The 27,842-nt window shown below is 49.8% G+C and overlaps 36 non-coding genes across 36 annotated transcripts; 13 read left to right on the top strand and 23 right to left on the bottom strand.

Moving 5' to 3' along the window:
• Positions 1–366: 366 nt before the first annotated feature.
• Positions 367–437, bottom strand: TRNAG-GCC (transfer RNA glycine (anticodon GCC)). Its single transcript has one exon. It is a non-coding gene; the product is annotated as a tRNA-Gly (tRNA).
• Positions 438–554: 117 nt separating this feature from the next.
• Positions 555–627, top strand: TRNAK-CUU (transfer RNA lysine (anticodon CUU)). Its single transcript has one exon. It is a non-coding gene; the product is annotated as a tRNA-Lys (tRNA).
• An 866-nt stretch (positions 628–1,493) lies between these two features.
• TRNAG-GCC (transfer RNA glycine (anticodon GCC)) lies at positions 1,494–1,564 on the bottom strand. Its single transcript has one exon. It is a non-coding gene; the product is annotated as a tRNA-Gly (tRNA).
• Positions 1,565–2,646: 1,082 nt separating this feature from the next.
• On the bottom strand, positions 2,647–2,717 carry TRNAG-GCC (transfer RNA glycine (anticodon GCC)). Its single transcript has one exon. It is a non-coding gene; the product is annotated as a tRNA-Gly (tRNA).
• A 496-nt stretch (positions 2,718–3,213) lies between these two features.
• On the bottom strand, positions 3,214–3,284 carry TRNAG-GCC (transfer RNA glycine (anticodon GCC)). Its single transcript has one exon. It is a non-coding gene; the product is annotated as a tRNA-Gly (tRNA).
• Positions 3,285–3,968: 684 nt separating this feature from the next.
• TRNAK-CUU (transfer RNA lysine (anticodon CUU)) lies at positions 3,969–4,041 on the top strand. The gene has a single exon. It is a non-coding gene; the product is annotated as a tRNA-Lys (tRNA).
• An 873-nt stretch (positions 4,042–4,914) lies between these two features.
• Positions 4,915–4,985, bottom strand: TRNAG-GCC (transfer RNA glycine (anticodon GCC)). Its single transcript has one exon. It is a non-coding gene; the product is annotated as a tRNA-Gly (tRNA).
• A 496-nt stretch (positions 4,986–5,481) lies between these two features.
• On the bottom strand, positions 5,482–5,552 carry TRNAG-GCC (transfer RNA glycine (anticodon GCC)). Its single transcript has one exon. It is a non-coding gene; the product is annotated as a tRNA-Gly (tRNA).
• A 684-nt stretch (positions 5,553–6,236) lies between these two features.
• On the top strand, positions 6,237–6,309 carry TRNAK-CUU (transfer RNA lysine (anticodon CUU)). The gene has a single exon. It is a non-coding gene; the product is annotated as a tRNA-Lys (tRNA).
• Positions 6,310–7,182: 873 nt separating this feature from the next.
• TRNAG-GCC (transfer RNA glycine (anticodon GCC)) lies at positions 7,183–7,253 on the bottom strand. The gene has a single exon. It is a non-coding gene; the product is annotated as a tRNA-Gly (tRNA).
• A 1,630-nt stretch (positions 7,254–8,883) lies between these two features.
• Positions 8,884–8,954, bottom strand: TRNAG-GCC (transfer RNA glycine (anticodon GCC)). Its single transcript has one exon. It is a non-coding gene; the product is annotated as a tRNA-Gly (tRNA).
• Positions 8,955–9,584: 630 nt separating this feature from the next.
• On the top strand, positions 9,585–9,657 carry TRNAK-CUU (transfer RNA lysine (anticodon CUU)). Its single transcript has one exon. It is a non-coding gene; the product is annotated as a tRNA-Lys (tRNA).
• Positions 9,658–11,094: 1,437 nt separating this feature from the next.
• Positions 11,095–11,165, bottom strand: TRNAG-GCC (transfer RNA glycine (anticodon GCC)). The gene has a single exon. It is a non-coding gene; the product is annotated as a tRNA-Gly (tRNA).
• A 117-nt stretch (positions 11,166–11,282) lies between these two features.
• Positions 11,283–11,355, top strand: TRNAK-CUU (transfer RNA lysine (anticodon CUU)). Its single transcript has one exon. It is a non-coding gene; the product is annotated as a tRNA-Lys (tRNA).
• Positions 11,356–11,661: 306 nt separating this feature from the next.
• On the bottom strand, positions 11,662–11,732 carry TRNAG-GCC (transfer RNA glycine (anticodon GCC)). The gene has a single exon. It is a non-coding gene; the product is annotated as a tRNA-Gly (tRNA).
• A 496-nt stretch (positions 11,733–12,228) lies between these two features.
• TRNAG-GCC (transfer RNA glycine (anticodon GCC)) lies at positions 12,229–12,299 on the bottom strand. The gene has a single exon. It is a non-coding gene; the product is annotated as a tRNA-Gly (tRNA).
• Positions 12,300–12,416: 117 nt separating this feature from the next.
• TRNAK-CUU (transfer RNA lysine (anticodon CUU)) lies at positions 12,417–12,489 on the top strand. The gene has a single exon. It is a non-coding gene; the product is annotated as a tRNA-Lys (tRNA).
• Positions 12,490–12,795: 306 nt separating this feature from the next.
• TRNAV-GAC (transfer RNA valine (anticodon GAC)) lies at positions 12,796–12,866 on the bottom strand. Its single transcript has one exon. It is a non-coding gene; the product is annotated as a tRNA-Val (tRNA).
• Positions 12,867–13,543: 677 nt separating this feature from the next.
• TRNAK-CUU (transfer RNA lysine (anticodon CUU)) lies at positions 13,544–13,616 on the top strand. The gene has a single exon. It is a non-coding gene; the product is annotated as a tRNA-Lys (tRNA).
• Positions 13,617–14,110: 494 nt separating this feature from the next.
• TRNAK-CUU (transfer RNA lysine (anticodon CUU)) lies at positions 14,111–14,183 on the top strand. Its single transcript has one exon. It is a non-coding gene; the product is annotated as a tRNA-Lys (tRNA).
• Positions 14,184–14,489: 306 nt separating this feature from the next.
• TRNAG-GCC (transfer RNA glycine (anticodon GCC)) lies at positions 14,490–14,560 on the bottom strand. Its single transcript has one exon. It is a non-coding gene; the product is annotated as a tRNA-Gly (tRNA).
• A 117-nt stretch (positions 14,561–14,677) lies between these two features.
• TRNAK-CUU (transfer RNA lysine (anticodon CUU)) lies at positions 14,678–14,750 on the top strand. The gene has a single exon. It is a non-coding gene; the product is annotated as a tRNA-Lys (tRNA).
• A 5,898-nt stretch (positions 14,751–20,648) lies between these two features.
• TRNAV-GAC (transfer RNA valine (anticodon GAC)) lies at positions 20,649–20,719 on the bottom strand. The gene has a single exon. It is a non-coding gene; the product is annotated as a tRNA-Val (tRNA).
• Positions 20,720–21,396: 677 nt separating this feature from the next.
• TRNAK-CUU (transfer RNA lysine (anticodon CUU)) lies at positions 21,397–21,469 on the top strand. The gene has a single exon. It is a non-coding gene; the product is annotated as a tRNA-Lys (tRNA).
• Positions 21,470–21,963: 494 nt separating this feature from the next.
• TRNAK-CUU (transfer RNA lysine (anticodon CUU)) lies at positions 21,964–22,036 on the top strand. The gene has a single exon. It is a non-coding gene; the product is annotated as a tRNA-Lys (tRNA).
• Positions 22,037–22,342: 306 nt separating this feature from the next.
• On the bottom strand, positions 22,343–22,413 carry TRNAG-GCC (transfer RNA glycine (anticodon GCC)). The gene has a single exon. It is a non-coding gene; the product is annotated as a tRNA-Gly (tRNA).
• Positions 22,414–22,909: 496 nt separating this feature from the next.
• TRNAG-GCC (transfer RNA glycine (anticodon GCC)) lies at positions 22,910–22,980 on the bottom strand. The gene has a single exon. It is a non-coding gene; the product is annotated as a tRNA-Gly (tRNA).
• Positions 22,981–23,097: 117 nt separating this feature from the next.
• Positions 23,098–23,170, top strand: TRNAK-CUU (transfer RNA lysine (anticodon CUU)). The gene has a single exon. It is a non-coding gene; the product is annotated as a tRNA-Lys (tRNA).
• A 306-nt stretch (positions 23,171–23,476) lies between these two features.
• On the bottom strand, positions 23,477–23,547 carry TRNAG-GCC (transfer RNA glycine (anticodon GCC)). The gene has a single exon. It is a non-coding gene; the product is annotated as a tRNA-Gly (tRNA).
• A 1,077-nt stretch (positions 23,548–24,624) lies between these two features.
• TRNAG-GCC (transfer RNA glycine (anticodon GCC)) lies at positions 24,625–24,695 on the bottom strand. The gene has a single exon. It is a non-coding gene; the product is annotated as a tRNA-Gly (tRNA).
• Positions 24,696–25,191: 496 nt separating this feature from the next.
• Positions 25,192–25,262, bottom strand: TRNAG-GCC (transfer RNA glycine (anticodon GCC)). The gene has a single exon. It is a non-coding gene; the product is annotated as a tRNA-Gly (tRNA).
• Positions 25,263–25,379: 117 nt separating this feature from the next.
• TRNAK-CUU (transfer RNA lysine (anticodon CUU)) lies at positions 25,380–25,452 on the top strand. Its single transcript has one exon. It is a non-coding gene; the product is annotated as a tRNA-Lys (tRNA).
• A 306-nt stretch (positions 25,453–25,758) lies between these two features.
• On the bottom strand, positions 25,759–25,829 carry TRNAG-GCC (transfer RNA glycine (anticodon GCC)). The gene has a single exon. It is a non-coding gene; the product is annotated as a tRNA-Gly (tRNA).
• A 496-nt stretch (positions 25,830–26,325) lies between these two features.
• Positions 26,326–26,396, bottom strand: TRNAG-GCC (transfer RNA glycine (anticodon GCC)). The gene has a single exon. It is a non-coding gene; the product is annotated as a tRNA-Gly (tRNA).
• A 496-nt stretch (positions 26,397–26,892) lies between these two features.
• TRNAG-GCC (transfer RNA glycine (anticodon GCC)) lies at positions 26,893–26,963 on the bottom strand. The gene has a single exon. It is a non-coding gene; the product is annotated as a tRNA-Gly (tRNA).
• A 492-nt stretch (positions 26,964–27,455) lies between these two features.
• TRNAG-GCC (transfer RNA glycine (anticodon GCC)) lies at positions 27,456–27,526 on the bottom strand. The gene has a single exon. It is a non-coding gene; the product is annotated as a tRNA-Gly (tRNA).
• Between the last annotated feature and the right edge of the window lie 316 nt (positions 27,527–27,842).

Below are 27,842 nucleotides of genomic sequence, written 5' to 3'. Positions count from 1 at the left end.
AGTCGGTAGGGCCTGATACTTTTTATCTCAGGGTCGTGGGTTCGAGCCCCACGTTGGGCGGTGGTTGGTTTCTTTTCATCATTCTTCCCCCAACCGTCAGCTTACAAGTTCTCTTCCCATCCTGAACAGACAAAAAAATCAACAAAACATAGAGACCTTGAATAGAGCAATAAAAGTAAACAACCTTTCAATGGAAGGCCCAAGAGGCGTGGAAACCAACGCATAATTTCACTCCTCCCCCTGACAACAGCTAACATGGACATTTGCATCCAGAATGCAATTTTACTAGGAAGGAGTTAGTCAAGAAGCAATGGAACCAAGGTTACCCATTTCGAAGAACAGGCCAAACAACAAAACCAGGACTGTCGCATTGGCCGGGAATCAAACCCAGGCCTCCCGCGTGGCAGGCGAGAATTCTACCACTGAACCACCAATGCTTGACGGTTGCCGGCTTGATGCTAATGGCTCCTGCCAGACTCAGGGGCCGGACTGGGAGGTTGGCCACCGATGACATCTCTATCCTTCTGAATAGCTGCAAACTGCAAATAAACCGAGCCCGGCTAGCTCAGTCGGTAGAGCATGAGACTCTTAATCTCAGGGTCGTGGGTTCGAGCCCCACGTTGGGCGGTGGTTGGTTTCTTTTCGTCATTCTTCCCCCAACCGTCAGCTTACAAGTCCTCTTCCCATCCTGAACAGACAAAAAAATCAACAAAACATAGAGACCTTGAATAGAGCAATAAAAGTAAACAACCTTTCAATGGAAGGCCCAAGAGGCGTGGAATCCAACGCATAATTTCACTCCTCCCCCTGACAACAGCTAACATGGACATTTGCATCCAGAATGCAATTTTACTAGGAAGGAGTTAGTCAAGAAGCAATGGAACCAAGGCTACCCATTTAGAAGAACAGGCCAAACAACAAAACCAGGACTGTTGCATTGGCCAGGAATCGAACCCAGGCCTCCCGCGTGGCAGGCAAGAATTCTACCACTGAACCACCAATGCTTGACGGTTGCCGGCTTGATGCTAATGGCTCCTGCCAGACTCAGGGGCCGGACTGGGAGGTTGGCCACTGATGCCATCTCTATCCTTCTGATTAGCCTCAAACTGCAATCAAACCGAGCCCGGCTAGCTCAGTCAGTAGAGCATGAGACTCTTAATCTCAGGGTCGTGGGTTCGAGCCCCGCGGTGGTTGGTTTCTTTTCGTCATTCTTCCCCCAACCGTCAGCGTACAAGTCCTCTTCCCATCCTGAACAGACAAAAAAATCAACAAAACATAGAGACCGTGAATAGAACAATAAAAGTAAACAATCTTTCAATGGAAGGCCCAAGAGGCGTGGAAACCAATGCATAGTTTCACTCCTCCCCCTGACAACAGCTAACATGGACATTTGCATCCAGAATGCAATTTTACTAGGAAGGAGTTAGTCAAGGAGCAAAGGAACCAAGGCTACCCATTTCGAAGATCAGGCCAAACAACAAAATTAGGACTGTTGCATTGGCTGGGAATCGAACCCAGGCCTCCCGCGTGGCAGGCGAGAATTCTACCACTGAACCACCAATGCTTGACGGTTGCCGGCTTGATGCTAATGGCTCCTGCCGGACTCAGTGGGCGGACTGGGAGGTTGGCCACCGATGCTATCTCTATCCTTCTGAATAGCCCCAAACTGCAATTACACCGAGCTTGGCTAGTTCAGTCGGTAGAGCATGAGACTCTTAATCTCAGGGTCGTGGGTTAGAGCCCCACGTTGGGGGGTGGTTTTTTTTTTTTTTGTCATTGTTCCCCCAACCGTCAGCTTACAAGTCTTCTTCCCATCCTGAACAGACAAAAAAATCAACAAAGCATAGAGACCTTGAATAGAGCAATAAAAGTAAACAACCTTTCAATGGAAGGCCCAAGAGGCGTGGAAACCAACGCATAATTTCACTCCTCCCCCCGACAACAGCTAACATGGACATTTGCATCAAGAATGCAATTTTACTAGGAAGGAGTTAGTCAAGGAGCAATGGAACCAAGGCTACCCATTTCGAAGAAGAGGCCAAACAACAAAACCAGGACTGTTGCATTGGCCAGGAATCGAACTCAGGAATCGAACCCAGGCTTCCCGCGTGGCAGGCGAGAATTCTACCACTGAACCACCAATGCTTGACGGTTGCTGGCTTGATGCTAATGGCTCCTGCCGGACTCAGGGGCCGGACTGGGAGGTTGGCCACCGATGCCATCTCTATCCTTCTGAATAGCCCCAAACTGCAATTACCCCGAGCCCGGCTAGCTCAGTCGGTAGAGCATGAGACTCTTAATCTCAGGGTCGTGGTGTCGAGCCCCACGTTGTGGGGTGTTTGGTTTGGTTTGTTTTCGTCATTCTTCCCCCAACCATCAGCTTACAAGTCCTTTTTCCATCCTGAACAGACAAAAAAATTAACAAAACATAGAGACCTTGAATAGAGCAATAAAAGTAAACAACCTTTCAATGGAAGGCCCAAGAGGCGTGGAAACCAACGCATAATTTCACTCCTCCCCCTGACAACAGCTAACATGGACATTTGCATCCACAATGCAATTTTACTAGGAAGGAGTAAATCAAGGAGCAATGGAAGCAAGGCTACCCATTTCGAAGAAGAGGCCAAACAACAAAACCAGGACTGTTGCATTGGCTGGGAATCGAACCCGGGCCTCCCGCGTGGCAGGCGAGAATTCTACCACTGAACCACCAATGCTTGAAGGTTGCTGGCTTGATGCTAATGACTCCTGCCGGACTCAGGGGCCGGACTGGGAGGTTGGCCACCGATGCCATCTCTATCCTTCTGAATTGCCCCAAACTGCAATTACACCGAGCCTGGATAGCTCAGTCGGTAGAGCATGAGACTCTTAATCTCAGGGTCGTGGGTTCGAGACCCACGTTGGGTGGTGTTTGGTTTCTTTTCGTCATTCTTCCCTCAACCGTCAGCGTACAAGTCCTCTTCCCATCCTGAACAGACAAAAAAATCAACAAAACATAGAGACCTTGAATAGAGCAATAAAAGTAAACAACCTTTCAATGGAAGGCCCAAGAGGCGTGGAAACCAACGCATAATTTCACTCCTCCCCCTGACAACAGCTAACATGGACCTTTGCATCCAGAATGCAATTTTACTAGGAAGGAGTTAGTCAAGGAGCAATGGAACCAAGTCTACCCATTTCGAAGAAGAGGCCAAACAACAAAACCAGGATTGTTGCATTGGCCAGGAATCGAACCCAGGCCTCTCACGTGGCAGGCGAGAATTCTACCACTGAACCACCAATGCTTAACGGTTGCCAACTTGATGCTAATGGCTCCTGCCGGACTCAGGGGCCGGACTGGGAGGTTGGCCACCGATGCCATCTCTATCCTTCTGATTAGCCTCACACTACAATTAAACCGAGCCCGGCTAGCTCAATCGGTAGAGCATGAGACTCTTAATCTCAGGGTCGTGGGTTCGAGCCCCACGTTAGGTGGTGGTTGGTTTCTTTTCGTCACTGTTCCCCCAACCGTCAGCGTACAAGTCCTCTTCCCATCCTGAACAGACAAAAAAATCAACAAAACATAGAGACCTTGAATAGAGCAATAAAAGTAAACAACCTTTCAATGGAAGGCCCAAGAGGCGTGGAAACCAACGCATAACTTCACTCCTCCCCCTGACAACAGCTAACATCGACATTTGCATCCAGAATGCAATTTTACTAGGAAGGAGTTAGTCAAGGAGCAATGGAAGCAAGGCTACTCATTTCGAAGATCAGGCCAAACAACAAAATCGCGACTGTTGCATTGGCCGGGAATCAAACCCAGGCCTCCCCCGTGGCAGGCGAGAATTCTACCACTGAACCACCAATGCTTGACGGTTGCCAGCTTGATGCTAATGGCTCTTGCCGGACTCAGGGGCCGGACTGGGAGGTTGGCCACCGATGCTATCTCTATCCTTCTGAATAGCCGCAAACTGCAAATAAACCAAGCCCGGCTAGCTCAGTCGGTAGAGCATGAGACTCTTAATCTCAGGGTCGTGGGTTCGAGCCCCACGTTGGGCGGTGTTTGGTTTCATTTCGTCATTCTTCCCTCAACCGTCAGCTTACAAGTCCTCTTCCCATCCTGAACAGACAAAAAAATCAACAAAACATAGAGACCTTGAATAGAGCAATAAAAGTAAACAACCTTTCAATGGAAGGCCCAAGAGGCGTGGAAACCAATGCATAATTTCACTCCTCCCCCTGTCAACAGCTAACATGGACATTTGCATCCAGAAAGCAATTTTACTAGGAAGGAGTTAGTCAAGAAGCAATGGAACCAAGGCTACCCATTTCGAAGAACAGGCCAAACAACAAAATCAGGACTATTGCATTAACCGGGAATCGAACCCGGGCCTCCCCCGTGGCAGGCGAGAATTCTACCACTGAAACACCAATGCTTGACAGTTGGCGGGTTGATGCTAATGGCTCCTGCCGGACTCAGGGGCCGGACTGGGAGGTTGGCCACGGATGCCATCTCTATCCTTCTGAATAGCCCCAAACTGCAATTACACCGAGCCCGGCTATCTCAGTCGGTAGAGCATGAGACTCTTAATCTCAGGGTTGTGGGTTTGAGCCCCACGTTGGGCGGTGGATGGTTTCTTTTCGTCATTCTTCCCCCAACCGTCAGCGTACAAGTATTCTTCCCATCCTGAACAGACAAAAAAATCAACAAAACATAGAGACCTTGAATAGAGCAATAAAAGTAAACAACCTTTCAATGGAAGGCCCAAGAGGCGTGGAAACCAACGCATAATTTTACTCCTCCCCCTGACAACAGCTAACATGGACCTTTGCATCCAGAATGTAATTTTACTAGGAAGGAGTTAGTCAAGGAGCAATAGAAGCAAGGCTACCCATTTCGAAGAACAGGCCAAACAACAAAATCAGGACTGTTGCATTGGTCGGGAATCGAACCCAGGCCACCCGCGTGGCAGGCGAGAATTCTACCACTGAACCACCAATGCTTGAAGGTAGCCGGCTTGATGCTAATGGCTCCTGCCAGACTCAGGGGCCGGACTGGGAGGTTGGCCACCGATGCCATCTCTATCCTTCTGAATAGCCCCAAACTGCAATTACACCGAGCCCGGCTAGCTCAGTCGGTAGAGCATGAGACTCTTAATCTCAGGGTCGTGGATTCGAGCCCCACATTGGGCGGTGTTTGGTTTCTTTTCGTCATTCTTCCCTCAACCGTCAGCTTACAAGTCCTCTTCCCATCCTGAACAGACAAAAAAATCAACAAAACATAGAGACCTTGAATAGAGCAATAAAAGTAAACAACCTTTCAATGGAAGGCCCAAGAGGCGTGGAAACCAACGCATAATTTCACTCCTCCCCCTGACAACAGCTAACATGGACCTTTGCATCCAGAATGCAATTTTACTAGGAAGGAGTTAGTCAAGGAGCAATGGAACCAAGTCTACCCATTTCGAAGAAGAGGCCAAACAACAAAACCAGGATTGTTGCATTGGCCAGGAATCGAACCCAGGCCTCTCACGTGGCAGGCGAGAATTCTACCACTGAACCACCAATGCTTAACGGTTGCCAACTTGATGCTAATGGCTCCTGCCGGACTCAGGGGCCGGACTGGGAGGTTGGCCACCGATGCCATCTCTATCCTTCTGATTAGCCTCACACTACAATTAAACCGAGCCCGGCTAGCTCAATCGGTAGAGCATGAGACTCTTAATCTCAGGGTCGTGGGTTCGAGCCCCACGTTAGGTGGTGGTTGGTTTCTTTTCGTCACTGTTCCCCCAACCGTCAGCGTACAAGTCCTCTTCCCATCCTGAACAGACAAAAAAATCAACAAAACATAGAGACCTTGAATAGAGCAATAAAAGTAAACAACCTTTCAATGGAAGGCCCAAGAGGCGTGGAAACCAACGCATAACTTCACTCCTCCCCCTGACAACAGCTAACATCGACATTTGCATCCAGAATGCAATTTTACTAGGAAGGAGTTAGTCAAGGAGCAATGGAAGCAAGGCTACTCATTTCGAAGATCAGGCCAAACAACAAAATCGCGACTGTTGCATTGGCCGGGAATCAAACCCAGGCCTCCCCCGTGGCAGGCGAGAATTCTACCACTGAACCACCAATGCTTGACGGTTGCCAGCTTGATGCTAATGGCTCTTGCCGGACTCAGGGGCCGGACTGGGAGGTTGGCCACCGATGCTATCTCTATCCTTCTGAATAGCCGCAAACTGCAAATAAACCAAGCCCGGCTAGCTCAGTCGGTAGAGCATGAGACTCTTAATCTCAGGGTCGTGGGTTCGAGCCCCACGTTGGGCGGTGTTTGGTTTCATTTCGTCATTCTTCCCTCAACCGTCAGCTTACAAGTCCTCTTCCCATCCTGAACAGACAAAAAAATCAACAAAACATAGAGACCTTGAATAGAGCAATAAAAGTAAACAACCTTTCAATGGAAGGCCCAAGAGGCGTGGAAACCAATGCATAATTTCACTCCTCCCCCTGTCAACAGCTAACATGGACATTTGCATCCAGAAAGCAATTTTACTAGGAAGGAGTTAGTCAAGAAGCAATGGAACCAAGGCTACCCATTTCGAAGAACAGGCCAAACAACAAAATCAGGACTATTGCATTAACCGGGAATCGAACCCGGGCCTCCCCCGTGGCAGGCGAGAATTCTACCACTGAAACATCAATGCTTGACAGTTGGCGGGTTGATGCTAATGGCTCCTGCCGGACTCAGGGGCCGGACTGGGAGGTTGGCCACGGATGCCATCTCTATCCTTCTGAATAGCCCCAAACTGCAATTACACCGAGCCCGGCTATCTCAGTCGGTAGAGCATGAGACTCTTAATCTCAGGGTTGTGGGTTTGAGCCCCACGTTGGGCGGTGGATGGTTTCTTTTCGTCATTCTTCCCCCAACCGTCAGCGTACAAGTATTCTTCCCATCCTGAACAGACAAAAAAATCAACAAAACATAGAGACCTTGAATAGAGCAATAAAAGTAAACAACCTTTCAATGGAAGGCCCAAGAGGCGTGGAAACCAACGCATAATTTTACTCCTCCCCCTGACAACAGCTAACATGGACCTTTGCATCCAGAATGTAATTTTACTAGGAAGGAGTTAGTCAAGGAGCAATAGAAGCAAGGCTACCCATTTCGAAGAACAGGCCAAACAACAAAATCAGGACTGTTGCATTGGTCGGGAATCGAACCCAGGCCACCCGCGTGGCAGGCGAGAATTCTACCACTGAACCACCAATGCTTGAAGGTAGCCGGCTTGATGCTAATGGCTCCTGCCAGACTCAGGGGCCGGACTGGGAGGTTGGCCACCGATGCCATCTCTATCCTTCTGAATAGCCCCAAACTGCAATTACACCGAGCCCGGCTAGCTCAGTCGGTAGAGCATGAGACTCTTAATCTCAGGGTCGTGGATTCGAGCCCCACATTGGGCGGTGTTTGGTTTCTTTTCGTCATTCTTCCCTCAACCGTCAGCTTACAAGTCCTCTTCCCATCCTGAACAGACAAAAAAATCAACAAAACATAGAGACCTTGAATAGAGCAATAAAAGTAAACAACCTTTCAATGGAAGGCCCAAGAGGCGTGGAAACCAACGCATAATTTCACTCCTCCCCCTGACAACAGCTAACATGGACCTTTGCATCCAGAATGTAATTTTACTAGGAAGGAGTTAGTCAAGGAGCAATAGAAGCAAGGCTACCCATTTCGAAGAACAGGCCAAACAACAAAATCAGGACTGTCGCATTGGCCAGGAATCAAACCCAGGCCTCCCACATGGCAGGCGAGAATTCTGCCACTGAACGACCAATGCTTGACGGTTGCCGGCTTGATGCTAATGGCTCCTGCCAGACTCAGGGGCCGGACTGGGAGGTTGGCCACCGATGCCATCTCTATCCTTCTGAATAGCTGCAAACTGCAAATAAACCGAACCCGGCTAGCTCAGTCGGTAGAGCATGAGACTCTTAATCTCAGGGTCGTGGGTTTGACCCCCACGTTGGGCGGTGGTTGGTTTCTTTTCGTCATTCTTCCCCCAACCGTCAGCGTACAAGTCCTCTTCAAATCCTAAACAGACAAAAAAATTAAAAAAACATAGAGACCTTGCATAGAGCAATAAAAGTAAACAACCTTTCAATGGAAGGCCCAAGAGGCGTGGAAACCAACGCATAATTTCACTCCTCCCCCTGACAACAGCTAACATGGACATTTGCATCCAGAATGCAATTTTACTAGGAAGGAGTTAGTCAAGGAGCAATGGAAGCAAGGCTACCCGTTTCGAAGAACAGGCCAAACAACAAAATCAGGACTGTTTCATTGGCCGGGAATCGAACCCGGGCCTCCCACGTGGCAGGCAAGAATTCTACCACTGAACCACCAATGCTTGAAGGTTGCCGGCTTGATGCTAATGGCTCCTGCCGAACTCAGGGGCCGGACTGGGAGGTTGGCCACTGATGCCATCTCTATCCTTCTGAATAGCCCCAAACTGCAATTACACCGAGCCTGGCTAGCTCAGTCGGTAGAGCATGAGACTCTTAATCTCAGGGGCGTGGTTTCGAGCCCCACGTTGGCTGGTGTTTGGTTTTTTTTCGTCATTCTTCCCTTAACCGTCAGCTTACAAGTCCTCTTCCCATCCTGAACAGACAAAAAATTCAACAAAACATAGAGACCTTGAATAGAGCAATAAAAGTAAACAACCTTTCAATGGAAGGCCCAAGAGGCGTGGAAACCAACGCACAATTTCACTCCTCCCCCTGACAACAGCTAACATGGACATTTGCATCCAGAATGCAATTTTACTAGGAAGGAGTTAGTCAAGGAGCAATGGAACCAAGTCTACCCATTTCGAAGAAGAGGCCAAACATCAAAAACAGGACTGATGCATTGGCTGGGAATCGAACCCGGGCCTCCCGCGTGGCAGGCGAGAATTCTACCACTGAACCACCAATGCTTAACGGTTGCCACCGATGCCATCTCTATCCTTCTGATTGGTCTCAAACTGCAATTAAACTGAGCCCGGCTAGCTCAGTCAGTAGAGCATGAGACTCTTAATCTCAGGGTTGTGGGTTCAAGCCCCACGTTGGGCGGTGGTTGGTTTCTTTTCGTCATTCTTCCCCCAACCGTCAGCTTACAATTCCTCTTCCCATCCTGAACAGACAAAAAAATCAACAAAACATAGAGACCTTGAATAGAGCAATAAAAGTAAACAACCTTTCAATGGAAGGCCCAAGAGGCGTGGAAACCAACGCATAATTTCACTCCTCCCCCTGACAACAGCTAACAAGGGTATTTGCATCCAGAATGCAATTTTACTAGAAAGGAGTAAGTTAAGGAGTGATGGATGCAAGGCTACCCATTTCGAAGAACAGGCCAAACAACAAAACTAGGACTGTTGCATTGGCCGGAAATCGAACCCGCTCCTCCTGTGTGGCAAGCGAAAATTCTACCACTGAACCACCAATGCTTGACAGTGGGCAGCTTGATGCTAATGGCTCCTGCCGGACTCAGGGGCCGGACTGGGAGGTTGGCCACCGATGCCATCTCTATCCTTCTGAATAGCCCCAAACTGCAATTAAACCGAGCCCGGCTAGCTCAGTCGGTAGAGCATGAGACTCTTAATCTCAGGGTCGTGGGTTCAAGCCCCACGTTGGGCGGTGTTTGGTTTCTTTTCGTCATTCTTCCCTCAACCGACAGCTTACAAGTCCTCTTCCCATCCTGAACAGACAAAAAAATCAACAAAACATAGAGACCTTGAATAGAGCAATAAAAGTAAACAACCTTTCAATGGAAGGCCCAAGAGGCGTGGAAACCAACGCATAATTTTACTCCTCCCCCTGACAACAGCTAACATGGACCTTTGCATCCAGAATGCAATTTTACTAGGAAGGAGTTAGTCAAGGAGCAATAGAAGCAAGGCTACCCATTTCGAAGAACAGGCCAAACAACAAAATCAGGACTGTTGCATTGGCCGGGAATCGCACCCAGGCCTCCCGCATGGCAGGCAAGAATTCTACTACTGAACCACCAATGCTTGACGGTTGCCAGCTTGATGCTAATGGCTCCTGCCAGACTCAGGGGCCGGACTGGGAGGTTGGCCACTGATGCCATCTCTATCCTTCTGATTAGCCTCAAACTGCAATTAAACCGAGCCCGGCTAGCTCAGTCAGCAGAGCATGAGACTCTTAATCTCAGGGTTGTGGGTTCGAGCCCCACGTTGGGCGGTGGTTGGTTTCTTTTCGTCATTCTTCCCCCAACCGTCAGCGTACAAGTCCTCTTCCCATCCTGAACAGACAAAAAAATCAACAAAACATAGAGACCTTGAATAGAGCAATAAAAGTAAACAACCTTTCAATGGAAGGCCCAAGAGGCGTGGAAACCAACGCATAATTTTACTCCTCCCCCTGACAACAGCTAACATGGACCTTTGCATCCAGAATGCAATTTTACTAGGAAGGAGTTAGTCAAGGAGCAATGGAACCAAGTCCATCCATTTCGAAGAAGAGGCCAAACAACAAAACCAGGACTATTGCATTGGCCGGGAATCGAACCCAGGCCTCCCGCGTGGTAGGTGACATTTCTACCACTGAACCACCAATGGTTAAGAGTTGCCGGCTTGATGCTAATGGCTCCTGCCAGACTCAGGGGCCGGACTGGGAGGTTGGCCACCGATGACATCTCTATCCTTCTGAATAGCTGCAAACTGCAAATAAACCGAGCCCGGCTAGCTCAGTCGGTAGAGCATGAGACTCTTAATCTCAAGGTCGTGGGTTCGAGCCCCGCGGTGGTTGGTTGGTTTCTTTTCGTCATTGTTCCCCCAACCGTCAGCGTACAAGTCCTCTTCCCATCCTGAACAGACAAAAAAATCAACAAAACATAGAGACCTTGAATAGAGCAATAAAAGTAAACAACCTTTCAATGGAAGGCCTAAGAGGCGTGGAAACCTACGCATAATTTCACTCCTCCCCCTGACAACAGCTAACATGGACATTTGCATCCAGAATGCAATTTTACTAGGAAGGAGTTAGTCAAGGAGCAATGGAACCAAGGCTACCCATTTCGAAGAACAGGCCAAACAACAAAATCAGGACTTTCGCATTGGCCGGGAATCGAACCCAGGCCTCCCGCATGGCAGGCGAGAATTCTACCACTGAACCACCAATGCTTGACGGTTGCCGGCTTGATGCTAATGGCTCCTGCCAGACTCAGGGGCCAGACTGGGAGGTTGGCCACCGATGACATCTCTATCCTTCTGAATAGCTGCAAACTACAAATAAACCGAGCCCGGCTAGCTCAGTCGGTAGAGCATGAGACTCTTAATCTCAGGGTCGTGGGTTCGAGCCCCACGTTGGGCGGTGGTTGGTTTCTTTTCGTCATTCTTCCCCCAACCGTCAGCGTACAAGTCCTCTTCATATCCAAAACAGACAAAAAAATTAAAAAAACATAGAGACCTTGCATAGAGCAATAAAAGTAAACAACCTTTCAATGGAAGGCCCAAGAGGCGTGGAAACCAACGCATAATTTCACTCCTCCCCCTGACAACAGCTAACATGGACATTTGCATGCAGAATGCAATTTTACTAGGAAGGAGTTAGTCAAGGAGCAATGGAAGCAAGGCTACCCATTTCGAAGAACAGGCCAAACAACAAAATCAGGACTGTTGCATTGGCCGGGAATCGAACCCGGGCCTCCCGCGTGGCAGGCAAGAATTCTACCACTGAACCACCAATGCTTGACTGTTGACGGCTTGATGCTGTTGGCTCCTGCCGGACTCAGGGGCCGGACTGGGAGGTTGGCCACCGATGCCATCTCTATCCTTCTGAATAGCCCCAAACTGCAATTACACCCAGCCCGGCTAGCTCAGTCGGTAGGGCCTGAGACTTTTTATCTCAGGGTCGTGGGTTCGAGCCCCACGTTGGGCGGTGGTTGGTTTCTTTTCATCATTCTTCCCCCAACCGTCAGCTTACAAGTCCTCTTCCCATCCTGAACAGACAAAAAAATCAACAAAACATAGAGACCTTGAATAGAGCAATAAAAGTAAACAACCTTTCAATGGAAGGCCCAAGAGGCGTGGAAACCAACGCATAATTTCACTCCTCCCCCTGACAACAGCTAACATGGACATTTGCATCCAGAATGCAATTTTACTAGGAAGGAGTTAGTCAAGAAGCAATGGAACCAAGGCTACCCATTTCGAAGAACAGGCCAAACAACAAATCCAAGACTGTTGCATTGGCCGGGAATCGAACCCGGGCCTCCCGCGTGGCAGGCGAGAATTCTACCACTGAACCACCAATGCTTGACGGTTGACGGCTTGATGCTAATGGCTCCTGCCGGACGCAGGGGCCGGACTGGGAGGTTGGCCACCGATGCCATCTCTATCCTTCTGAATAGCCCCAAACTACAATTACACCGAGCCCGGCTAGCTCAGTCGGTAGAGCATGAGACTCTTAATCTCAGGGTCGTGGGTTCGAGCCCCACGTTGGGCGGTGGTTGGTTTCTTTTCGTCATTCTTCCCCCAACCGTCAGCTTACAAGTCCTCTTCCCATCCTGAACAGACAAAAAAATCAACAAAATATAAAGACCTTGAATAGAGCAATAAAAGTAAACAACCTTTCAATGGAAGGCCCAAGAGGCGTGGAAACCAACGCATAATTTCACTCCTCCCCCTGACAACAGCTAACATGGACATTTGCATCCAGAATGCAATTTTACTAGGAAGGAGTTAGTCAAGAAGCAATGGAACCAAGGCTACCCATTTCGAAGAACAGGCCAAACAACAAAACCACGACTGTTGCATTGGCCGGGAATCAAACCCAGGCCTCCCACGTGTCAGGCGAGAATTCTACCACTGATCCACCAATGCTTGACAGTTGCCGGCTTGATGCTAATGGCTCCTGCCGGACTCAGGGGCCGGAATGGGAGGTTGGCCACCGATGCCATCTCTATCCTTCTGAATAGCCGCAAAGTGCAATTAAACCGAGCCCGGCTAGCTCAGTCGGTAGAGAATGAGACTCTTAATCTCAGGGTCGTGGGATCGAGCCCCGCGGTGGTTGGTTTCTTTTCGTCATTCTTCCCCCAACCGTCAGCGTACAAGTCCTCTTCCCATCCTGAACAGACAAAAAAATCAACAAAACATAGAGACCTTGAATAGAGCAATAAAAGTAAACAACCTTTCAATGGAAGGCCCAAGAGGCGTGGAAACCAACGCATAATTTCACTCCTCCCCCTGACAACAGCTAACATGGACCTTTGCATCCAGAATACAATTTTACTAGAAAGGAGTTAGTCAAGGAGCAATGGAACCAAGGCTACCCATTTCGAAGAACAGGCCAAACAACAAAATCAGGACTGTTGCATTGGCCGGGAATCAAACCCAGGCCTCCCGCGTGGCAGGCGAGAATGCTACCACTGAACCACCAATGCTTGAAGGTAGCCAGCTTGATGCTAATGGCTCCTGCTGGACTCAGGGGCCGGACTGGGAGGTTGGCCACCGATGCCATCTCTATCCTTCTGAATAGCCCCAAACAGCAGTTACACCGAGCCCGGCTAGCTCAGTCGGTAGAGCATGAGACTCTTAATCTCAGGGTCGTGGGTTCGAGCCCCACGTTGGGCGGTGTTTGGTTTCTTTTCGTCATTCTTCCCTCAACCGTCAGCTTACAAGTCCTCTTCCCATCCTGAACAGACAAAAAAATCAACAAAACATAGAGACTTTGAATAGAGCAATAAAAGTAAACAACCTTTCAATGGAAGGCCCAAGAGGCGTGGAAACCAACGCATAATTTCACTCCTCCCCCTGTCAACAGCTAACATGGACATTTGCATCCAGAATGCAATTTTACTAGGAAGGAGTTAGTCAAGGAGCAATGGAACCAAGTCCATCCATTTCGAAGAAGAGGCCAAACAACAAAACCAGGACTGTTGCATTGGCCGGGAATCGAACCCAGGCCTCCCGCGTGGTAGGTGACAATTCTACCACTGAACCACCAATGGTTAAGAGTTGCCGGCTTGATGCTAATGGCTCCTGCCAGACTCAGGGGCTGGACTGGGAGGTTGGCCACCGATGACATCTCTATCCTTCTGAATAGCTGCAAACTGCAAATAAACCGAGCCCGGCTAGCTCAGTCGGTAGAGCATGAGACTCTTAATCTCAAGGTCGTGGGTTCGAGCCCCACGTTGGGCGGTGGTTGGTTTCTTTTCGTCATTCTTCCCCCAACCGTCAGCGTACAAGTCCTCTTCCCATCCTGAACAGACAAAAAAATCAACAAAACATAGAGACCTTGAATAGAGCAATAAAAGTAAACAACCTTTCAATGGAAGGCCCAAGAGGCGTGGAAACCAACGCATAATTTTACTCCTCCCCCTGACAACAGCTAACATGGACATTTGCATCCAGAATGCAATTTTACTAGGAAGGAGTTAGTCAAGGAGCAATGGAAGCAAGGCTACCCATTTCGAAGAACAGGCCAAACAACAAAATCAGGACTGTTGCATTGGCCGGGAATCGAACCCGGGCCTCCCGCGTGGCAGGCAAGAATTCTACCACTGAACCACCAATGCTTGACGGTTGACGGCTTGATGCTAATGGCTCCTGCCGGACTCAGGGGCCGGACTGGGAGGTTGGCCACCGATGCCATCTCTATCCTTCTGAATAGCCCCAAACTGCAATTACACCGAGCCCGGCTAGCTCAGTCGGTAGAGCATGAGACTCTTAATTTCAGGGTCGTGGGTTCGAGCCCCACGTTGGGCGGTGGTTGGTTTCTTTTCGTCATTCTTCCCCCAACCGTCAGCTTACAAGTCCTCTTCCCATCCTGAACAGACAAAAAAATCAACAAAATATAAAGTTCCCTGTCGTCCCTACCAGCGGCACAATGTGGGGTATTTCGTGCCCCTGTGTGCTGGTAGGACAGGCGGAATTTTAATTAGCCATGTATTAATTTCACATGGCTTGTTCCCTTTAAGAGGGCACAGATACCTCCCCCCTGTGCGTTTTTTTCTGTCCTGTGTAAAGGATCGGACAGGTGGGGAGGACTCTGTGTCCTCCTAAAGAGAAAGAGTAAGAAGAAGTTTCAGGTACTTACCTGCTCAGACCTGTTCAGGTGTCTTCAATGATGCACTCTGCCCCTTTGGACTTCTGTCGGTCCTGCAAAGAGAATAGGTAAGATTAAAGTTACCTATTTTGCCCACCTCCCTCACGCAATCCTACCTCCTGTTCCCCGGCATCCAGTCCTGCTGGGCTTCGGAGCCGCGCGCAGCCAGCCGGCGTGTTCGCGCGGCTCCATGAGGGGAACTTCCGGTTTTCGCGGAACCTTTCCTCTGTGTAGGAGGGTTCCGGCCGGTCGTTTAGAAGTGTAACACCGGCAACTTCCGGTTTTCGGCATTCGCCGCTCCGGGACCACGCGAACAGCAGCGTTGGACACTGGAGGTCCTCAGGAGATTAAGGTACGTGCCAATGTAGTTGGCTCAAAGGGGGAGCGTGACTTGAAGGGCTAGGAGTGTTATGAAGGGCAAAGGAACGGAGCTTTTGACTAAGGCCACGCCCCTTCCGGATATGGGGCTGTAAAAAAGGGGGCAGGTTGCATCCCTCATTGCCTGCTAGTCTAATCCCTAGCTGGTTTCTCCGCTGTGGCTTGTGGTTACCGCTTCAATCTGCATTTATTCTACTGCAAACTCTGCTGAAGGTTGGTAAGTGGCCTGCAGAAGCTGGGTGAGTCTCCTCATATGGTTCCTTGAATGTACTCCTCTGATGTTTCATATTCCATGCTTAGGTATCGCTGAAAGCTAGCTTCTATTTGTCATGTCTTCCTCTTCTACCCCTCCGGGGATCAAGTAAGACGGAAGAAGTCTTCTAAAAGGAGACACCTGGCTTGCATTGATTGTGACGTTCCACTACCTGATGGTAGGTGCGGTTTTTTCGTCTGCTAATTCTCCCAATGGTGGGAGTATCCTGAATGTCATTGTTTTGCCTTTAGGCTATGACTGGTCACGCTGCCAGCAATGCAGGGGACCTCTGCGGGAGGAACCCGTTACCAGTGATATGGTAGCATGGGTCAAGGAGTACATGGTGAGTACGGTTGCCGCAAAGAGGGGAAGGGTCCCCTCCGGCTTCTAAGTATCCTTGTGTTTTTTGCAGGATGATTCTTTAAAGGATATCCGTACTTCACTGGCTCAGCTCACCAAGAAGCAGCGCGTGGAAAGGCGTTCTGCTTCACTGCCCTCCCTGGAGCGCCTCCAGGTGGAGGAGGTGTCCATATCATCGGACGATCAGTCCTCCTGTACCAGCAGACCAATTTTCCATCGGGAAAAGACTAATAAACTGCTGAAGGCCATCCGGTCGTGGGACCAGGTTGGCGAGGGGGAAGCCTCTGCGTCCACCTCTGGGAAGCGGAGGGTTTTCCAAGTGGACGCCTCCATGGCCAGCCTAATGGAACAAGAATGGAAGCAGCCGGAGAAGGCTTACGTCACCACCAGAGCTTTCAAAGCAGTGTATCCGATTGATCCCTCCCAGCTGGATCGCTGGGGTCCGCCACCCAAGGTGGATTTAGCCATCTCTAAGCTTTCCCGTCGCACTGTCGTGCCCATCGATGACGGGTCAAATCTTCAGGATTTGCTTGATAGAAGAGTGGATTCAACGCTCAAGAAGGCGTATTCGTCTGCTTCAGCCCAGGTGACGGTGGGCATCGCCTCAACGGAAGTAGCTGATAAGCTTCAAGCCCGGCTGGACCGCCTGGAACGGGATATCGACTCCGGGGTTAACAGGGACGACATCCTGGCATCCATGGGGGAGATCCGTCTCGCTACGGATTTCCTGAGAGAATCGGCAAGACAGCAGGTGAAGCTGGCTTCCAAGGCCATGGCCCTCAATACCGCCGCCAGGAGGCCCTTGTGGCTCAAACCTTGGCGGGCTGATGTCGCCTCCAAGTTTTCTTTGTGTTCCCTCCCCTTTCAACCTGGGAAGGTTTTCGGCCAAGGGCTGGACGATCTGATGGAGGGATTGGCTGATGGTAGAGGGAGATCACTACCACAAGCAACCAGAGAAAGAAGGCCTCCCCCTTCTAGGGGTCGAGGCTCCACATCTCAATACAGGCCTCAACAAGGAAGCCAGAGACGCCCCAGATACCGTCCGAAAGGGGCGGGTCGCGGGATCCCCAAGGAGGACCCTAAGAAGAAGGGGTTTTGAGGAGACGCCGCTCTCTGTGACCAGCTCTCCCGTAGGAGGGCGCCTTTCGAATTTCCTTGTGGCATGGCATCTTCACATTCTGGACCCATGGGTCTTTCAAGTTGTTCAGCGAGGATACGCAATAGAGTTCTCCCATCCTCCGGTGGATCGTTTCATCACTACGCGGGTCTTACCAGCCCTACAACAAGACTGCCTGGAGGCTTCCGTCGCAGAATATCTCTTAAAGGGGGCCCTGGAAAGGGTCCCTCCTCCCGAAGTGGGTCAAGGAGTTTATTCACCCGTGTTCTTGGTTCCAAAGTCCACAGGAGGGTGGCGGATGATTATAGATCTTCGGTTCCTCAACCTCTTCATAAAGAAAAAACCTTTCAGGATGGAGTCCATAGACTCAGTAACCAATTTCCTATTGCGCAACGAGGTCATGGTCACCCTGGACCTGAAGGATGCCTACTTACATATCCCCATCTTCCCGCCACACAGGAAATATCTACGTATAGCCGTTCTTATGGCTGGTCACAGAGAGCACCTACAGTTCACTGCTCTGCCATTCGGCATATCGTCAGCTCCGTATGTATTCACCAAGATGGTCGCACCAGTTGCCGCCGCTCTCAGACTTCAAGGCCTCTTCGTGGTTCCCTACCTCGACGACTGGCTTATAAAAGCTCAGTCTACTTCAATTCTCCATCACCACCTCCAGATAGCCATCGCCTTCCTCCAGGAGTTAGGTTGGCTGATCAATTGGGAGACGTCAGAAATAGTGCCATCCACCCGGAAGAAATTCCTAGGGTTTGTTCTGGATTCCCAGAGCATGCAGATTTTCCTATCTCGTCCAAGGCGAGCAAAAATAGAAGCTTCGGTTCGGGGCCTCCTCAGGTCCCGATGGATCACCATTCGCACCGCCATGCGGGTCCTAGGCCTGATGTCTTCTTCAGCCAAGGCGGTCCCTTGGGCTTTATGGCACTTGCGTCCCCTTCAGATGGAAGTGTTGAGAGCCTGGAACGGATCTCCACGGGGACTGCACAGGAAGATCTGCCTTTCTCCCGGTACCCGTCTTTCCCTCAGATGGTGGAGACACCTGAAAGACGGAAGGTCCTCGGTTCAACCTCGTTGGACCCTGTTGACAACAGATGCGTCCCATTCGGGATGGGGAGCCCACCTGGACGGCAGGACTGTCCAGGGTCTGTGGAGGAATCCAGAGGTAGGAACCTCCAACCTGAAGGAGCTAAAAGCAGTGTATCTGGCGCTGAAGTACTTCGCCCCCTTTCTCGAAGGGAAGGCAGTCAAGGTCCGGTCAGACAATATGACGACGGTAATATACTTGAGCAAACAGGGCGGCACCAGGGTTCCAGCCCTACTGAGAGAGGCGAACTTGATCTTCACGTGGGCAGAGAAGAATCTGACCCACCTATCCGCTGTTCACATCAAGGGCTCCCTGAACATAGTAGCGGGTCAGTTGAGTCGGGGTATCCCTGTATCAGGAGAATGGTCTCTCAATCAAGACATATTCCATCAGATTGTCCAAACATGGGGCCTTCCGGATGTCGACCTCATGGCAACCCGACTCAACGCCAAGGTGGAAACCTTCTGCTCTCTGTACCAGGAGGACAATGCCTTGGCAGTGGATGCCCTGTCCATCCCATGGAGGTTCAGGCTGATATACATTTTCCCTCCAGTTTCCATCATACCCAAGGTATTGATGAAAATCAGACAGGACCAAGTCTCGGGAATTGCCATAATCCCGTTCTGGCCGAAAAGGACTTGGTTTGCCCAGCTCATGTGGATGAGTCAAGGCAGGTATTGGAGGCTTCCCCCCCTCCCAGATCTGGTGACACAAGGAGAGCTGAGACACCACGATCTGAGGAGATTCAATCTGACAGCCTGGAGGTTGACCAGTCCCTATTAAGGAATAGAGGACTGTCTCAAGGCGTCCTAAGGACTTTAGCCAGCGCCAGAGCCACCTCGACCAATAAGAATTACCGTAGGATCGGTAATATTTTCCAGGCCTGGTGCACGGAACACGAAGTGGACTCCTCCGATCCCCCTGTGAGGGCGATCCTGGATTTCCTGCAGGACGGCCTAGACAGAGGGCTTGCAGCTTCTACCCTGAAGGTACATGTAGCCGCTTTGTCCGCCTATCTGGGGAGGCGGTTGTCTCAGGATCCTTTAGTGAGCACCTTTATCAAAGGGGCAACTAGGCTGAGACCAGCAGTTTCTGCTCCTGTCCACCAATGGGACCTCAGCAAGGTCCTAACGGCACTTTGTGTTGCTCCATTCGAACCTCTGGAGGAGGTGGATCTAAAGTGGCTGACCTATAAGGTATCTTTTCTCCTCGCTATCACCTCGGCAAAAAGAGTAGGGGAGCTTCAAGCACTCTCATCGGAAGCTCCTTACATTGCCTTCTTTGAAGACCGTGTTCAGTTGAGATTTCTGCCAGGATTCAGGCCGAAAGTTTCTTCTAGGGCGAATGTGAGTCAGCTCATTTGCTTGCCAACCTTTTTTCCCGTGCCCACTTCCCCTGAGGAGGAGAAGTGGCATACCCTAGATTTAGTCCGGAACCTGCAGATTTACCTTCAGCGCACACGCGCTTTCAGGAGATCTGAGAACTTGTTAATAAATTATGTAGGGGGCCATAAAGGCCGCAAGGCTTCTAAGGTCACCATCTCTCGCTGGGTGAAGGAAGCAATCAAGTTGGCGTTTGTGAGTCAGAACTTACCTCCGCCGACCGTCCTAAGGGCCCATTCGACGCGGGCAGTATCGACCTCTTGGGCAGAGGTCAAGGCTCTCACCTTGGACCAGATTTGTGCAGCAGCATCCTGGTCTTCAGAATTGACCTTTGTGAAGCACTACCGACTTGATCGGTATGGCTCAGAAGCTACTGCCTTCGGGCGTACTGTATTACATTCTGCTTGTGTTTAATCTCCCACCCTTATGGGGATTACTTGCTATTTCCCCACATTGTGCCGCTGGTAGGGACGACAGGGAACAAAGGATTATGTAGATAATCTTGTTTCCCTTAGTCCTAAGAGCGGCACAAGGATTCCCCCCCTATTGTTGTTTATTTTGGAATGTATGTATTATTACTTGTTATTTACGCACAGGGGGGAGGTATCTGTGCCCTCTTAAAGGGAACAAGCCATGTGAAATTAATACATGGCTAATTAAAATTCCGCCTGTCCTACCAGCACACAGGGGCATGAAATACCCCACATTGTGCCGCTGTTAGGACTAAGGGAAACAAGATTATCTACATAATCCTTTGACCTTGAATAGAGCAATAAAAGTAAACAACCTTTCAATGGAAGGCCCAAGAGGCGTGGAAACCAACGCATAATTTCACTCCTCCCCCTGACAACAGCTAACATGGACATTTGCATCCAGAATGCAATTTTACTAGGAAGGAGTTAGTCAAGAAGCAAAGGAACCAAGGCTACCCATTTCGAAGAACAGGCCAAACAACAAAACCACGACTGTTGCATTGGCCGGGAATCAAACCCAGGCCTCCCACGTGTCAGGCGAGAATTCTACCACTGATCCACCAATGCTTGACAGTTGCCGGCTTGATGCTAATGGCTCCTGCCGGACTCAGGGGCCGGAATGGGAGGTTGGCCACCGATGCCATCTCTATCCTTCTGAATAGCCGCAAAGTGCAATTAAACCGAGCCCGGCTAGCTCAGTCGGTAGAGAATGAGACTCTTAATCTCAGGGTCGTGGGATCGAGCCCCGCGGTGGTTAGTTTCTTTTCGTCATTCTTCCCCCAACCGTCAGCGTACAAGTCCTCTTCCCATCCTGAACAGACAAAAAAATCAACAAAACATAGAGACCTTGAATAGAGCAATAAAAGTAAACAACCTTTCAATGGAAGGCCCAAGAGGCGTGGAAACCAACGCATAATTTCACTCCTCCCCCTGACAACAGCTAACATGGACCTTTGCATCCAGAATACAATTTTACTAGAAAGGAGTTAGTCAAGGAGCAATGGAACCAAGGCTACCCATTTCGAAGAACAGGCCAAACAACAAAATCAGGACTGTTGCATTGGCCGGGAATCAAACCCAGGCCTCCCGCGTGGCAGGCGAGAATGCTACCACTGAACCACCAATGCTTGAAGGTAGCCAGCTTGATGCTAATGGCTCCTGCTGGACTCAGGGGCCGGACTGGGAGGTTGGCCACCGATGCCATCTCTATCCTTCTGAATAGCCCCAAACTGCAGTTACACCGAGCCCGGCTAGCTCAGTCGGTAGAGCATGAGACTCTTAATCTCAGGGTCGTGGGTTCGAGCCCCACGTTGGGCGGTGTTTGGTTTCTTTTTGTCATTCTTCCCTCAACCGTCAGCTTACAAGTCCTCTTCCCATCCTGAACAGACAAAAAAATCAACAAAACATAGAGACTTTGAATAGAGCAATAAAAGTAAACAACCTTTCAATGGAAGGCCCAAGAGGCGTGGAAACCAACGCATAATTTCACTCCTCCCCCTGTCAACAGCTAACATGGACATTTGCATCCAGAATGCAATTTTACTAGGAAGGAGTTAGTCAAGGAGCAATGGAACCAAGTCCATCCATTTCGAAGAAGAGGCCAAACAACAAAACCAGGACTGTTGCATTGGCCGGGAATCGAACCCAGGCCTCCCGCGTGGTAGGTGACAATTCTACCACTGAACCACCAATGGTTAAGAGTTGCCGGCTTGATGCTAATGGCTCCTGCCAGACTCAGGGGCCGGACTGGGAGGTTGGCCACCGATGACATCTCTATCCTTCTGAATAGCTGCAAACTGCAAATAAACCGAGCCCGGCTAGCTCAGTCGGTAGAGCATGAGACTCTTAATCTCAAGGTCGTGGGTTCGAGCCCCACGTTGGGCGGTGGTTGGTTTCTTTTCGTCATTCTTCCCCCAACCGTCAGCGTACAAGTCCTCTTCCCATCCTGAACAGACAAAAAAATCAACAAAACATAGAGACCTTGAATAGAGCAATAAAAGTAAACAACCTTTCAATGGAAGGCCCAAGAGGCGTGGAAACCAACGCATAATTTTACTCCTCCCCCTGACAACAGCTAACATGGACATTTGCATCCAGAATGCAATTTTACTAGGAAGGAGTTAGTCAAGGAGCAATGGAAGCAAGGCTACCCATTTCGAAGAACAGGCCAAACAACAAAATCAGGACTTTTGCATTGGCCGGGAATCGAACCCGGGCCTCCCGCGTGGCAGGCAAGAATTCTACCACTGAACCACCAATGCTTGACTGTTGACGGTTTGATGCTATTGGCTCCTGCCGGACTCAGGGGCCGGACTGGGAGGTTGGCCACCGATGCCATCTCTATCCTTCTGAATAGCCCCAAACTGCAATTACACCCAGCCCGGCTAGCTCAGTCGGTAGGGCCTGATACTTTTTATCTCAGGGTCGTGGGTTCGAGCCCCACGTTGGGCGGTGGTTGGTTTCTTTTCATCATTCTTCCCCCAACCGTCAGCTTACAAGTCCTCTTCCCATCCTGAACAGACAAAAAAATCAACAAAACATAGAGACCTTGAATAGAGCAATAAAAGTAAACAACCTTTCAATGGAAGGCCCAAGAGGCGTGGAAACCAACGCATAATTTTACTCCTCCCCCTGACAACAGCTAACATGGACATTTGCATCCAGAATGCAATTTTACTAGGAAGGAGTTAGTCAAGGAGCAATGGAAGCAAGGCTACCCATTTCGAAGAACAGGCCAAACAACAAAATCAGGACTGTTGCATTGGCCGGGAATCGAACCCGGGCCTCCCGCGTGGCAGGCAAGAATTCTACCACTGAACCACCAATGCTTGACTGTTGACGGCTTGATGCTATTGGCTCCTGCCGGACTCAGGGGCCGGACTGGGAGGTTGGCCACCGATGACATCTCTATCCTTCTGAATAGCTGCAAACTGCAAATAAACCGAGCCCGGTTAGCTCAGTCGGTAGAGCATGAGACTCTTAATCTCAGGGTCGTGGGTTCGAGCCCCACGTTGGGCGGTGGTTGGTTTCTTTTCGTCATTCTTCCCCCAACCGTCAGCGTACAAGTCCTCTTCCCATCCTGAACAGACAAAAAAATCAACAAAACATAGAGACCGTGAATAGAACAATAAAAGTAAACAATCTTTCAATGGAAGGCCCAAGAGGCGTGGAAACCAATGCATAGTTTCACTCCTCCCCCTGACAACAGCTAACATGGACATTTGCATCCAGAATGCAATTTTACTAGGAAGGAGTTAGTCAAGGAGCAAAGGAACCAAGGCTACCCATTTCGAAGATCAGGCCAAACAACAAAATTAGGACTGTTGCATTGGCCGGGAATCGAACCCAAGCCTCCCGCGTGGCAGGCGAGAATTCTACCACTGAACCACCAATGCTTGACGGTTGCCGGCTTGATGCTAATGGCTCCTGCCGGACTCAGTGGGCGGACTGGGAGGTTGGCCACCGATGCTATCTCTATCCTTCTGAATAGCCCCAAACTGCAATTACACCGAGATTGGCTAGTTCAGTCGGTAGAGCATGAGACTCTTAATCTCAGGGTCGTGGGTTAGAGCCCCACGTGGGGGGGTGGTTTTTTTTTTTTTTGTCATTGTTCCCCCAACCGTCAGCTTACAAGTCTTCTTCCCATCCTGAACAGACAAAAAAATCAACAAAACATAGAGACCTTGAATAGAGCAATAAAAGTAAACAACCTTTCAATGGAAGGCCCAAGAGGCGTGGAAACCAACGCATAATTTCACTCCTCCCCCCGACAACAGCTAACATGGACATTTGCATCAAGAATGCAATTTTACTAGGAAGGAGTTAGTCAAGGAGCAATGGAACCAAGGCTACCCATTTCGAAGAAGAGGCCAAACAACAAAACCAGGACTGTTGCATTGGCCAGGAATCGATCTCAGGAATCGAACCCAGGCTTCCCGCGTGGCAGGCGAGAATTCTACCACTGAACCACCAATGCTTGACGGTTGCTGGCTTGATGCTAATGGCTCCTGCCGGACTCAGGGGCCGGACTGGGAGGTTGGCCACCGATGCAATCTCTATCCTTCTGAATAGCCCCAAACTGCAATTACCCCGAGCCCGGCTAGCTCAGTCGGTAGAGCATGAGACTCTTAATCTCAGGGTCGTGGTGTCGAGCCCCACGTTGTGGGGTGTTTGGTTTGTTTTCGTCATTCTTCCCCCAACCGTCAGCTTACAAGTCCTTTTTCCATCCTGAACAGACAAAAAAATTAACAAAACATAGAGACCTTGAATAGAGCAATAAAAGTAAACAACCTTTCAATGGAAGGCCCAAGAGGCGTGGAAACCAGCGCATAATTTCACTCCTCCCCCTGACAACAGCTAACATGGACATTTGCATCCACAATGCAATTTTACTAGGAAGGAGTAAATCAAGGAGCAATGGAAGCAAGGCTACCCATTTCGAAGAAGAGGCCAAACAACAAAACCAGGACTGTTGCATTGGCTGGGAATCGAACCCGGGCCTCCCGCGTGGCAGGCGAGAATTCTACCACTGAACCACCAATGCTTGAAGGTTGCTGGCTTGATGCTAATGACTCCTGCCGGACTCAGGGGCCGGACTGGGAGGTTGGCCACCGATGCCATCTCTATCCTTCTGAATTGCCCCAAACTGCAATTACACCGAGCCCGGCTAGCTCAGTCGGTAGAGCATGAGACTCTTAATCTCAGGGTCGTGGGTTCGAGACCCACGTTGGGTGGTGTTTGGTTTCTTTTCGTCATTCTTCCCTCAACCGTCAGCGTACAAGTCCTCTTCCCATCCTGAACAGACAAAAAAATCAACAAAACATAGAGACCTTGAATAGAGCAATAAAAGTAAACAACCTTTCAATGGAAGGCCCAAGAGGCGTGGAAACCAACGCATAATTTCACTCCTCCCCCTGACAACAGCTAACATGGACCTTTGCATCCAGAATGCAATTTTACTAGGAAGGAGTTAGTCAAGGAGCAATGGAACCAAGTCTACCCATTTCGAAGAAGAGGCCAAACAACAAAACCAGGATTGTTGCATTGGCCAGGAATCGAACCCAGGCCTCTCACGTGGCAGGCGAGAATTCTACCACTGAACCACCAATGCTTAACGGTTGCCAACTTGATGCTAATGGCTCCTGCCGGACTCAGTGGCCGGACTGGGAGGTTGGCCACCGATGCCACCTCTATCCTTCTGATTAGCCTCACACTGCAAATAAACCGAGCCCGGCTAGCTCAGTCGGTAGAGCATGAGACTCTTAATTTCAGGGTCGTGGGTTCGAGCCCCACGTTGGGCGGTGGTTGGTTTCCTTTCGTCATTCTTCCCCCAACCGTCAGCATACAAGTCCTCTTCCCATCCTGAACAGACAAAAAAATCAACAAAACATAGAGACCTTGAATAGAGCAATAAAAGTAAACAACCTTTCAATGGAAAGCCCAAGAGGCGTGGAAACCAACGCATAATTTCACTCCTCCCCCAGACAACAGCTGACATGGACATTTGCATCCAGAATGCAATTTTACTAGGAAGGAGTTAGTCAAGGAGCAATGGAAGCAAGGCAACCCATTTCGAAGATCAGGCCAAACAACAAAATCGGGACTGTTGCATTGGCCGGGAATCGAACCCGGGCCTCCCGCGTGGCAGGCGAGAATTCTACCACTGAACCACCAATGCTTAACGGTTGCCAGCTTGATGCTAATGGCTCCTGCCGGACTCAGGGGCCGAACTGGGAGGTTGGCCACCGATGCCATCTCTATCCTTCTGAATTGCCCCAAACTGCATTTACACCGAGCCCGGCTAGCTCAGACGGTAGAGCATGAGACTCTTAATCTCAGGGTCGTGGGGTCGAGCCCCACGTTGTGGGGTGTTTGGTTTGTTTTCGTCATTTTTCCCCCAACCGTCAGCTTACAAGTCCTTTTCCCATCCTGAACAGACAAAAAAATTAACAAAACATAGAGACCTTGAATAGAGCAATAAAAGTAAACAACCTTTCAATGGAAGGCCCAAGAGGCGTGGAAACCAATGCATAATTTCACTCCTCCCCCTGACAACAGCTAACATGGACATTTGCATCCAGAATGCAATTTTACTAGGAAGGAGTTAATCAAGGAGCAATGGAAGCAAGGCTACCCATTTCGAAGAAGAGGCCAAACAACAAAACCAGGACTGTTGCATTGGCCGGGAATTGAACCCGGGCCTCCCGCATGGCAGGCGAGAATTCTACCACTGAACCACCAATGCTTGAAGGTTGCCGGCTTGATGCTAATGACTCCTGCCGGACTCAGGGGCCGGACTGGGAGGTTGGCCACCGATGCCATCTCTATCCTTCTGAATAGCCCCAAACTGCAATTACACCGAGCCCGGCTAGCTCAGTCGGTAGAGCATGAGACTCTTAATCACAGGGTCGTGGGTTCGAGACCCATGTTGGGCGGTGTTTGGTTTCTTTTCGTCATTCTTCCCTCAACCATCAGCTTACAAGTCCTCTTCCCATCCTGAACAGAAAAAAAAATCAACAAAACATAGAGACCTTGAATAGAGCAATAAAAGTAAACAACCTTTCAATGGAAGGCCCAAGAGGCGTGGAAACCAACGCATAATTTCACTGCTCCCCCTGACAACAACTAACATGGACCTTTGCATCCAGAATGCAATTTTACTAGGAAGGAGTTAGTCAAGAAGCAATGGAACCAAGGCTACCCATTTCGAAGAACAGGCCAAACAACAAAACCAGGACTGTTGCATTGGCCGGGAATCGAACCCGGGCCTCCCACGTGGCAGGCGAGAATTCTGCCACTGAACCACCAATGCTTGACGGTTGCCGGCTTGATGCTAATGGCTCCTGCCAGACTCAGGGGCCGGACTGGGAGGTTGGCCACTGATGCCATCTCTATCCTTCTGATTAGCCTCAAACTGCTATCAAACCGAGCCCGGCTAGCTCAGTCAGTAGAGCATGAGACTCTTAATCTCAGGGTTGTGGGTTCAAGCCCCACGTTGGGTGGTGGTTGGTTTCTTTTCGTCATTCTTCCCCCAACCGTCAGCGTACAAGTCCTCTTCAAATCTTAGACAAAAAAATCAACAAAACATAGAGACCTTGAATAGAGCAATAAAAGTAAACAACCTTTCAATGGAAGGCCCAAGAGGCGTGGAAACCAACGCATAATTTTACTCCTCCCCCTGACAACAGCTAACATGGACCTTTGCATCCAGAATGCAATTTTACTAGGAAGGAGTTAGTCAAGGAGCAATAGAAGCAAGGCTACCCATTTCGAAGAACAGGCCAAACAACAAAAATAGGACTGTTGCATTGGCCGGGAATCGAACCCGGGCCTCCCGCATGGCAGGCAAGAATTCTACCACTGAACCACCAATGCTTGACGGTTGCCGGCTTGATGCTAATAGCTCCTGCCAGACTCAGGGGCCGGACTGGGAGGTTGGCCACCGATGCCATCTCTATCCTTCTGATTAGCCTCAAACTGCAATTAAACTGAGCCCGGCTAGCTCAGTCGGTAGAGCATGAGACTCTTAACCTCAGCGTCGTGGGTTCGAGCCCCACTTTGGGCGGTGGTTGGTTTCTTTTCGCTATTGTTCCCCCAACCGTCAGCGTACAAGTCCTCTTCCCATCCTGAACAGACAAAAAAATCAACAAAACATAGAGACCTTGAATAGAGCAATAAAAGTAAACAACTT

Source organism: Leptodactylus fuscus, chromosome 6 (assembly GCF_031893055.1).
Source record: "Leptodactylus fuscus isolate aLepFus1 chromosome 6, aLepFus1.hap2, whole genome shotgun sequence".
Lineage (NCBI taxonomy): Eukaryota > Metazoa > Chordata > Amphibia > Anura > Leptodactylidae > Leptodactylus > Leptodactylus fuscus.
Note: the sequence above shows the minus strand (reverse complement) of the source record. Positions and strands in the feature narration are given on the sequence as shown.